The sequence below is a fragment of the Atractosteus spatula genome, chromosome 2 (genome assembly GCF_055471065.1).
Source record: "Atractosteus spatula isolate fAtrSpa1 chromosome 2, fAtrSpa1.hap1, whole genome shotgun sequence".
Taxonomy (NCBI): domain Eukaryota; kingdom Metazoa; phylum Chordata; class Actinopteri; order Semionotiformes; family Lepisosteidae; genus Atractosteus; species Atractosteus spatula.
In genome coordinates, this window is record NC_142707.1 from 61,438,679 (window position 1) to 61,449,351 (window position 10,673).

Consider the following 10,673-nt stretch of genomic DNA (forward strand, 5'->3'; position numbering starts at 1 on the left):
AGAAAGTTTGTAAACTCTTTAGAATTTTCTGAATTTCTGCAAAAATTTGACCTAAAATGTGATCAGATCTTCATCTAAGTCGTAAACATAGATAAAGAGAACCCAATAAAACAAACAACACACAAAAGGATACACTTTTTCATTGATTTATTGATCAAAATGATCCAACATTAAATATCTTTGTCGGAAAAAGTAAGTTAACCTCTAGGTTCAGGTAAGGGGATAAATAGAATCAGGAGTGCCAATCAATGGGATGACAATCAGGTGTGAGTTTGGGTAGCCCTGCCCTATTTCAAAAACATAAACCTGAGTCTTCGCTAAGGTTGTCAAACCTTACCAAAGTCTGGTCTTCATCACACAGGTTTGGGCTCAGATGAGCGGAGAGGATGGAGACCCTTCTTTCAATGCACAAACAAACCTTTCCCATTTAAAATATTTATTATACTGTAAAATAAAAGGGTGATATTTACTTTCTGTAACACAAAAAAATCTCTCCTGCATACGTTATTCTTCAACAGCATTTATTAGTCACCATAGTGACTAAGTTGGCGTAACCTGAAAAATTCAGAATTAATGGCTCTTGGTTAGTTTGTTTTTTCCATTCAGGGTTATTACCCTAATAATCAAAAATTAAATTGCTCTAAGCTTTCTGGGACACTAAATGAAAAAAGCTTCCTAACACTTAATAAGACTAGAAAAAATAAAAATCAAGGAATGCTTCTGTAAAGATAGGATCTCAAAATAATACCAGCACATATTTCAAAAATCAGAATGGCCACAGGTTTTATTTCCTGGAAAATATCAGTAGTCAAGATTTCTGAAGGTTGCCATTCTGATTTGTGACTTTGAAATCTGTGCTTGTATTATCTTGAGTAAATACATAAATAATAAAACTGGGTCAAATAAATACTACATTGGTTTACAAGTCAAGAATATAAATTAAATGTCTTATGATACTTGGTAAGTTTTAAACAGTGCATTTACAACACATGAAATAGAGATTGTATATTTATGAGAAGAAAGGCACAGGAATGATTTTCATTGACTGTATAACTGTATATGTTAGAGTTAAATGTACGTCTTGTAAAGCAAGTAAAATAATAGATTATTATCAATTGAAAAATATAATAATGTAGTGTATACCTTCTCTTGGCTTTGGTAGGTTGAATAGACAGTGCTCTTTTCAAGATTTCCCACAATCTGCTCCAGTTACTTTCGAGTAATAAATTACACAGATTTAAAATTAAATTATGGGTACTGACTTGCAACTCTGAACCAACCCGAGCACAAAGCACCCTGAGGGAAGCTGCTCTAGAAAAACAAACTGCCTAAATACAAGAGACCTCCCAGCAGCACATGAGATTACTAATATCAATGGCAACATCCGCACAAAAACCACTTCAGTTTATAATCCACCCTTAATCAAACAGTTGTTTTAAATGTATTAAATGGATTCTCATTTTCATTCTTTAAACTTTCCTTATTTGTGATTATGGGAAGTATGAATGGTCAAATGCTCAATTCAAACTTCATCTCCTTGTGTAATGCCATCTGAGCATGCTGGCCTATTTCAGCACAGCTGTCGAGTGAGCAACAGTGAAGCTCCAGACTACACTATCCAGAACCACAAAACCTATTTTATTAAATTCAATTTTAGCCCAGCAGCTGAATCCTCAGCAAAATGAGGGGCTGCACACTGAGCTGATCTCAATATTTGGGCCATGTACAGTACTTCAAAAGATCACCAGTTGCTGAAAGGAGTTGCTCAGGAGAAGTTTCTTATCACATTTTGAACAAACAAGCTTTTAGAAGCACTTCCATATAAACACTGAGTCTAAAAGAGACCTTTGGCATATATTAAAGCTCTCCATTTACTGTGTAGTGTCTTTTGAAAACATTACAAACAGGACTGAAATAACCACCTTTTAGCACATAAACTTATGATTAAGTTCAGTCTATTTAAAGTCTGTCCCTTGTGCTTTACAATTTCTGATGGACTGTCTGGAATCTACTAATGGTATTTATTATTATTATTATTGTTATTATTGTTGTTGGGCTTACTCACAGTTAAGATATCACCTTAAAATGACTGTTCTTTGGCTCATTGATAATGTATTTTTTTGGCATAATACAAAAACAGCCTCAGCCTGTAATGGAGGCCATTTGGATTGGTGATTGTGATTTTGAGTGATTTGCTAAAGAAATGTGTTACGAATAAAGGACAATATGATGATCTGTACTTCAAAGACCATTCAGGGCTATGTGATGCACATTTTCTGGAAAATGCATTCTATGTTATCAAAACAGGTCTACCTAATTTACTAGTTATACCTAATTCACAGCATATGAGACTATTACGACAAATATCTAATATCTTCGGCAAATACAGTAAATGGCCATTCTGCAAGTCTTATTTCTTATATCAGAGATGGGCTGATGTTATTGTATGCTGTTGTAGAAGGTCTTGCATCAGTTTTATGTGAGAAGAGCTACAAAATATTCATGCATCTATTTACACTTTGTGGTCACACAGTTAAGCTGACTTAGGTGTGCATGTGAGAGAAAACTATTTAATGCAAATTCTACACAGACATATGATTTACATGAAAACTAAAAAAGATTATCTCCCATCTTTCCTTTTATAGTGCATGAGGGAACTGCTCAGATGGACCCATTAGTGCATCTAACCAGCATGGAAGTACAGTAAGTGTTAATATTATTTTTTATAGTTATGAATGTGTATTCTGATGGTGTGTAAAACACACCACACACACCACAAATGTATTTCTCAGTTATTTCTCAGTTCTTTATTCTCAGTTTTTGTCTAGGTAGTTCCAGTACTTTTATTGAAAACAAGGATTTAGGGATTTCAAAATAAATTTAACAGTTGCATCAACACTGAGTGAATAAGTCAACTGTATCTCTAGTGGCCTGTCCCTGATGTTTTTAAAATGAAGTTGTCTATGCATCCTTTGCTTTGAGATGAAAAAGGCAATTTACCAGTATTATAAAGGCAAAGAAGGAGATGAGATTGAAAGCTATGATTTGTAAGTCAATAGTTTAGGTTAGTCAGCACCGAGCAGCTGAAAAGACTTCCCACAATTTTATTAGCAGCTGAAATCTCCTTTCAGGTCTTATCTATCAAGGCAGCATTGAAAATGATCTAGCACACTTAAGCAAAGTTCTATAATTTAGTTCACTAGCTAAGAAGATTCATTATTTCTGAAGAGCAAACATTTCTTTGTAATTTCTGACATGCTGAAATTATTTTCACTATCATGCAATATCATGTAGTTTCAAGATATTTGCTGTTAGTATAAATCAAATATTTTTTATTGAACTACATGTCTCAGTTATGGATTGAGAACATCTTTCATGGGCCTTTTATTTTTATAGCTGCCATTAATAATGCAAAGTGATTTTGGGCCCAAGTCTGTGAAAATCTGAAATGCCTAACTGATAGGACTGAAAAACATGAGATGTGTTTAGAAGTAAAATCACAAGACCAACACTGCATTTCATTTTTGTGTTTCCGGTCAAGGCATGGCCAAACTAAGATTTAACTTAGTTCAATAATAAATACAGTAGAACTTGAAAATGTTGGTCCTGGGGAAGCCAGTGTCTTCTATTTTGTGTTCCACCTTTGTAAATCCCGCCTGAGTTTCTTTACACTTAGAGAGGAAAGATTCACATCCAACATGTAGTCCAAAGGTAGTTCTTTAAAATCTAGACTACTTCACTTGCTGAGTGTAACCCACATTTCTCACACACTGAACACTTCCCCGGAGGGACCAGCTAGCAGGACTCTAGACCTGGACACCCGCAAGGGGAGAAGATTACAAGATCTCCTACAAGGGCAGACATTACAGTCCTGCAGGGAAGAGCAAGAGCTCAAGGTCATCTTTTTTGTTTTGGTTTTTTTTTTCTCCTCTCCTGTCCTATGTGGCATTACGTAGGGTGTGTTCAGTGTGGAGGTGGAGCACTCCGCCTCCACACTGAACACGCCACACACTCCTGCGTAATGCCAAACCAGGGTGTCCCACATACATTAGCAAAGAGTCAGACACCTGTGAGCATGTCGATCACTCATCAGACTGCACCAGCCTACAATATTAAACTCCGCAATCGTTGTGGTGGGATTTGCAGAGTAGGCAGAAGCAGCTAGCCTGACACTACACACTTCAGAAGACACATGCAAGGTCTATATTCTACACTTCTCCCACACAAATATGAAGGCTGTAGGAGTGAGCTACATTGATTAACACTTGCTGAATCCTAAACCTTGGGTGTTAATATGGTGAAGAAAAATAATTGGCACGTCCAAGTAAAAAGGACTAATTAAAATGTGACAGCAAGGAAATATTCTGTGATGCTGGAAAGAGTAGGGCCCCAAGCACTATGGAGCTGCACCTTGCCGACATTTTATTCTAATGTTACCTTGTCTGGCTGCAAACTTAGGCTTTCAGCTAGATCACTCACTTCCTCAGAGAGTCTCACTACATTCACAGGATTGGTTTAGAGTGTAGCTCTGAAACAAAGACACTCAAAGTAAAAGAAAGGTTGATTATAACTGTGATTTATTCCTAAATTTAAATATAGGCCCTGAACATAGCAACTATTGGCAACAGTTAGTCATTTAACCATATGATAAGTTCAAAGCACAGACATTTTGTTACCCCTTGACTGAACTTGAACACCATCATATTAGTGTATATACAGTGCTCTGCAAAAGTATTCAGATCCTTGTACAGTTTTGTTGCCTTAAAGTTTTCATTAAGACACTTTGACACTCAAAGTGACACCATGACACTTAGAAGAAGCAATTCAAATTTGTAATATACAGTACACAACCGACTCCACTCAAAGTAGAAGACACATTCAAAGCAAAAACAAAACATAAAGATGCAAACAGCTAATTGATATGGAATGTAAAAATAATTTTTGTAAGTATCCAAACTCTGTGCTGTGGCACAAACATAAATTAATTTAAATTCACAAAATGACCTTATCGAGCCATACAATCAGTTGGAATTCACACAATTAGTGAAGCTGATCATTAAGAAGGAGAAGACACCCAAGACACTGATCAGTCTGTCTCTCCAAACTGGGCAGCCAGGCAAGGAGGAAACAGCTTAGAGATGAGACCAACAATGTTTTTGAAAGAGCTGTATATGAGATGCATGATATGGGAGAAAATGTACACGAGTCAATAATATCTCGGTTGCTCCAAAAACTCTTGTTGTATAGCAGAATGGAAAGCCCATCTCAAATCCTGCATGGAGTCTGTGATAAAGCATTTAGGTAATACTGTAAATATGTGGTTAAAGACTTTGTGGTCAGACAGGACAAAATTGGAACTTTTTCCAATCGGCCAACACCATCTCTACAGTAAAGCAAGGTAGATCAAGCATTATGTTAGAGTTCTGCATCTCATCAAAAGGAATTGGGAAACTTGTCAAAACTGACTGGCACATAGAAAAAGCAAAGTAGCGTCAAATCCTAGAGGAAAACCTACTTCAGACCTAAAACTCAGACAAAAAATAATCTTTCAGCAGTACAATGATCTAAAGCTCAAGGTCAAAGTTACACTGGAGTGACTTAAGAATAAGAAAATTAATGTTCTTCAAAGTATTGACTTGAATCCTATTGAATATCTGTGGAGAAACTTAAAAATTGCAGTCCATTAGGGATCCCCTACAAACCTATGAAAACTGGAGCAATTTACCTGTGGAAAATGGGCAAAATGTTCACCATCCCACAGTGAAAAGATAGTAGACAGATATTTTAAAAAAACATAGCAGTAATGGCAAGATACTGTTCTTAATGTGCATGACAAATTAGGATCACCAGTTACAGCAGATTGGATCTTTGAGGAAAGTCTTCTAATGAAGGAAGAAGGACTTAGACACAGAGGTGGAGGTCAGGCACAGGGTGTTTATTTACAAAGTACGTTCACACTTTCACAAACTGAAAAGCCAAAAATTAAAGCCTGGCTCTGTTTCTAGAGTTCTGACTTACATTACTCCCAATCATACCCCACAGTAGGGCTGGGCGATATATCGAAAATGTATCGATACCGACGTTAAGAATTTCTCACCGACCTAATTTTGCTTATGTCGGTATGTTCGGTAAAAGCTTTCCCGACTGTGCGCTTTCATGAGCGGTCCCCTTAAAAAACTACAACACCCAGTCGTCATATCCAGTCACATGCTTTTGCCTCGTCCAATCTTCGTTCTTCATTCAAAACACAAAGAAGCGTGCCGGGCATGAAACAACATGAGCTCTTCTGCTGAACCCTAGTCAGACAGGGATGACATAAGTACAAATGAAGACGAGCTGGTATCTAAAAAAGTGCAGTGTCGATCGTTTGGTCATATTTTGGCTTCAGCAAACAGGATACTGAACAAAGATAAGTCAGATGTAAACTCTGTCTGAAAACCGTTTCTGCGCCCAAATGTAACACAAGCAACTTGTTTCATCACTTGAAACAACCATGTCGTGGAATACGAAGACTGCATGGCCAAAAAAAGAGAGAGCGACTGACAAGCGCACACATGGCCGAAGTGAATCCCCCAAACAGTATTTACTAATGCCACTCAATACGCAAAAGATTCGCGCAGATGTAACGAAATAACTAACGCCATTACTTACTACATGGCGAAGGACATGGTCCCCATAGCTACAGTGGTTTCAAAAGACTCGTTCAAACCCCTGACAAGAGATACGTTGTGCCGTCGAGAAAATATGTTCCTCAAATTGCGGTGCCTGACATTTACAAAGCTTTGATAGTAGTAATAGTTTCACGTATTTAAAACACGATCTTTCAGCATATCATGTAATCATATCATTTCAAGGGTTTAAAAAAATGATCGTTAATGTATCGTTATCGAGGTAAATGTGTGAAATTATCGTGATACTGATTTGAGGTCATATCGCCCAGCCCTACCCCACAGCACAGATGTTGTTTTGTATATTCAACATAAAAATACTACAATACAGTCTTTCCTTCCATTTATTTCCTGCCTTGCTTAGCTACCATAGTATTGCTATTAAAAAGCAAAACAAGTGCATCCCTATCCGAAAATCCTAATATTACGGCCAAAAAGGTCCAATTGGAAGTTGTTAAAGATTAGTATCCTGTAGGATGCCTGTGGTGTTCCTTTATAAAGACTGGGGAGAAGAGATGGATTTCCTGTGTTGTTCTGTCAGGAAAATGTTGTGGTACTTTATTGAAAAAAAACAACACTTTGTACTCCAGTGTTATCCTCTGCTTTTTGGTGCATCATCAACACACTGAAACACAGAATCTGAAGTCACTACCGGAAACATGTTTAACTACAGGATATGTATTTGCAAAGAATCATTCATTAGCAAAGGATTATTATTCTCACTTTTCTTGCGTTGAATAATACTTATTCAATACATTGAATAAATGGCTAACACAGTTTGGCATGGAAGGTTTTAATGAGCTTTTAGCTTTCTCTGAAGCAGACAAGTGGAAATTTAAAGCCAGAAGTACACTGCCAATCACTGCAATGGCTTCAAACCTTACTTCAGGAATGTAATTAAGAATGTCTCTAATGCTGCCTGGCATACAAAGAATCTGAATAGAATATTAAGGTGAACACTTTGAAATAAAATTCTTCTCAAAGGCCAACGAAAATAAGTAACTGTGGTCACCCCAAACACTCCTGAAGTGTCCATGCATTAAGTCTGTCAGTTTAATCATTTTCCTTTGCATCTTAAGCGGCAGTACTTACATCAGTATCAGAATGCTGAACATAAAAGACTGCATACTTTGGTATGTGTGAGCATAACCATTAACACTTTCTCTAATATGAACACAACACATATGACATTTGTATGCCAACACAAAAGATCACTGTAGACTAGCACACAACTCACATCACATTGTGAGGCCTCCAGTACAATGTCTTGAGCCAGCAGACCAACCTCATACACTAGCCAACCGTATGCTTAAATCATAACACAGAGAAGCAACTTTGGATGGAAAGCTGTGTATATCAGCTTCATCGCTGAAAAAAAATTGCTGATCAGAATGTTTGTACAATATCAAAAATAAGAGCACCAGTAAAAACACAAGGCCAAAATAATAAACGCATTCAAAAGCATTACAGAGAGGCAGTGAGCAATCAGACACAGGGAATAGAGAGGAAAACAGTTAGGACAAAATGAGAAAGTCTGGGATGGGGTCTGAGTGATTCACACCCATCACCTCTGCCAGATTAAGCCACAACATCTCCGCCATCTGTAGATTTTTCTGACATGGATATACTATGTGACTCCTGCCACTTCTGACTTTTCAGGTTAGAAGACTGTTAAAAATGTTTTCATAGCCAAAATGTATAGGATTAGTCTAACTTTATCCCAAAAATATTGATCAGTCCAGGGCTGTAATGCTGAACTGTTTTAGTATATCATTTAAGAATCATCTCATATCTAAAAAGATGCTAGATACCGGAAGCTACTGTACATGGGACAGCTCGGATTTTTCACAGTATTCTGGTTCTAAATAGAAACGAAGAGATGGAGAGGTGTAAAAATAGTTCTGCTTTGTTAATATTCATTCCTGGTTAGCCCCTCGGGGAAGCATATGGGATTTACACAGACGCAAAATAGGAATATTACATCAGCACTTTGCCTAATGGTCTGGCTTGTCAAACAGGTATACATTTACCTACCCTGGGGAAAAGCTAAAGAATTCCTACTATAAACGTTACAAAACAGGGACCAATTTAACACAAATCATTTCTTCACTGCAATTATGGTGAGCTGTCTGTTGCTTTTCCTGGATAGAAAATGATCTAAAATGGTAAAGAACAGATTACCTTTTTTCATCCAGAGGAAAAAGAACAGCACTGTCAAAGACAGAATACCTCATAAGAGATAATAGACTATACTTTGTCCAGAGCTCCTATTACATCCCATTTGTGCTGATTATTTTCTGTTGTTGTTGCAACAGATGATGTTCTCACTGCCTTTTACACATTTTACTGGACAGTCACCCATCCACTCTCTAACCACTCTATCCAATATAGGATTGCGGGGGAGCCGGAGCCCATCCCTGCAAACAACGGGTACAAGGTGGGAAACTCACAAGGCTCACAAAGACACAAACACAGACATGCACATTCTCACGACAGGGCCAAATTTCCCAGAAGCCAATTAACCTATTGGTATGTTTTTGGACTGCAGGAGGAAATCACACAGGGACACAGGGAGATCATATAAACTCCACGCAGAGAGCACCACAGGAATCGAACCCAGGGCCCAGCAAGTCAGCAATGCTAACAATAAAGCTACTGTGCCTCCCTAATCAATACCAGTCTTTTCTTAATAACCAAAGGGCTATATATGTACTAGTTCAAAGTCTATGAAGTAGAAAAAAAATGAATAAGAATCAGTGTTAATTAGAATGAGATGATTAAATGACTGAATAACATGTAAACAAGGACTGGGTTTGGGCAATCTTGTTTCATAGAATGGTCAGAACCTTTATGTGTTTGGTACACAACACGGTTTAGGGGAAACGTCATGTCACAATCAAAAAGGATTTCAGTGGACCTCAGAAAAAGAGTGGATGATGCTAACCAGTCTGGAGTGGGTCACACTAGCATTTCTAAACATTTTTGTCCAAAACTGAGCCAAAAGAGGCTCATGCAGCAAGATAATAATCCTAAACATACAAGCAGATCTACAATAGAATGACTGAAGAAGAACTTTCACATTTTGGACTGGACAAGTCCTGATATTTACTTAAATTCCATTGAACTGTATGAGCCAAACAAAGCAGCTCGTGCAAGGAAACCTTCAAATGTCACAGTCTACGAGGAAGAATTGGCCACAATTCATAAAAGCCAAAGTGAGAGACTGATACAAAGTTACAGGAAACGTCTAGTTGTAGTCACTGCTGCTCAAGGAGGTGCTACCTACTACTGAATCTAAGGGCCTACAAACTTATTCCCACAAAGTAGTACAGGTGGGCAGCTGCGTCAGCATGTGTAGGCTGCAAAGGAACAAGTAATAGGTTTATTCCACGCTGTAAAGAGAAGAAAGAAAACACGACAGTGTCACCTGAAGAAGGCTCCACGGCCGCAACGTTGTGTTTTCTTTCTTCTCTTTTCAGCGTGGAATAAACCTATTACTTGTTCTTATTTCACAAACATATTTAATGTTAAATCACTGTGTTAATTAAATCATCTAACAATATGTATGCCCTAATATAATTCAATATGTTTAATCAGGGTATCTTCATCTTTAATGAATGTCTAATTATGTTTAAGTTTGACAAAATAAGAGAATATAAACCAACCGAGGGAGAGCACACACCTTTTTTTCTCACTGTACTTACTGGCGCAATATTACACGTATTATGTACAAAGTGGATTACTATTGCATTCTACATGCTCCCAGGCTAAGAATTGTGTCATGACAAGAAGCAAACACTCTATCTGTCTGAGCCCCGACAGAAGAGGCAATGTGATCTGAAACCCAGTATCGCTTTCTAGTGCAGTCATTAATTAAGCTACAGGAAGAGGAAGAGGAGGCCAGCACTGAAAATCAAATGAGCACCACCAGGAAAGGAAATCATGCCTCACATATCAGGTACAGTGTAAAGATACTCATTCAGCTACTAGCTTCACAAACTTCAA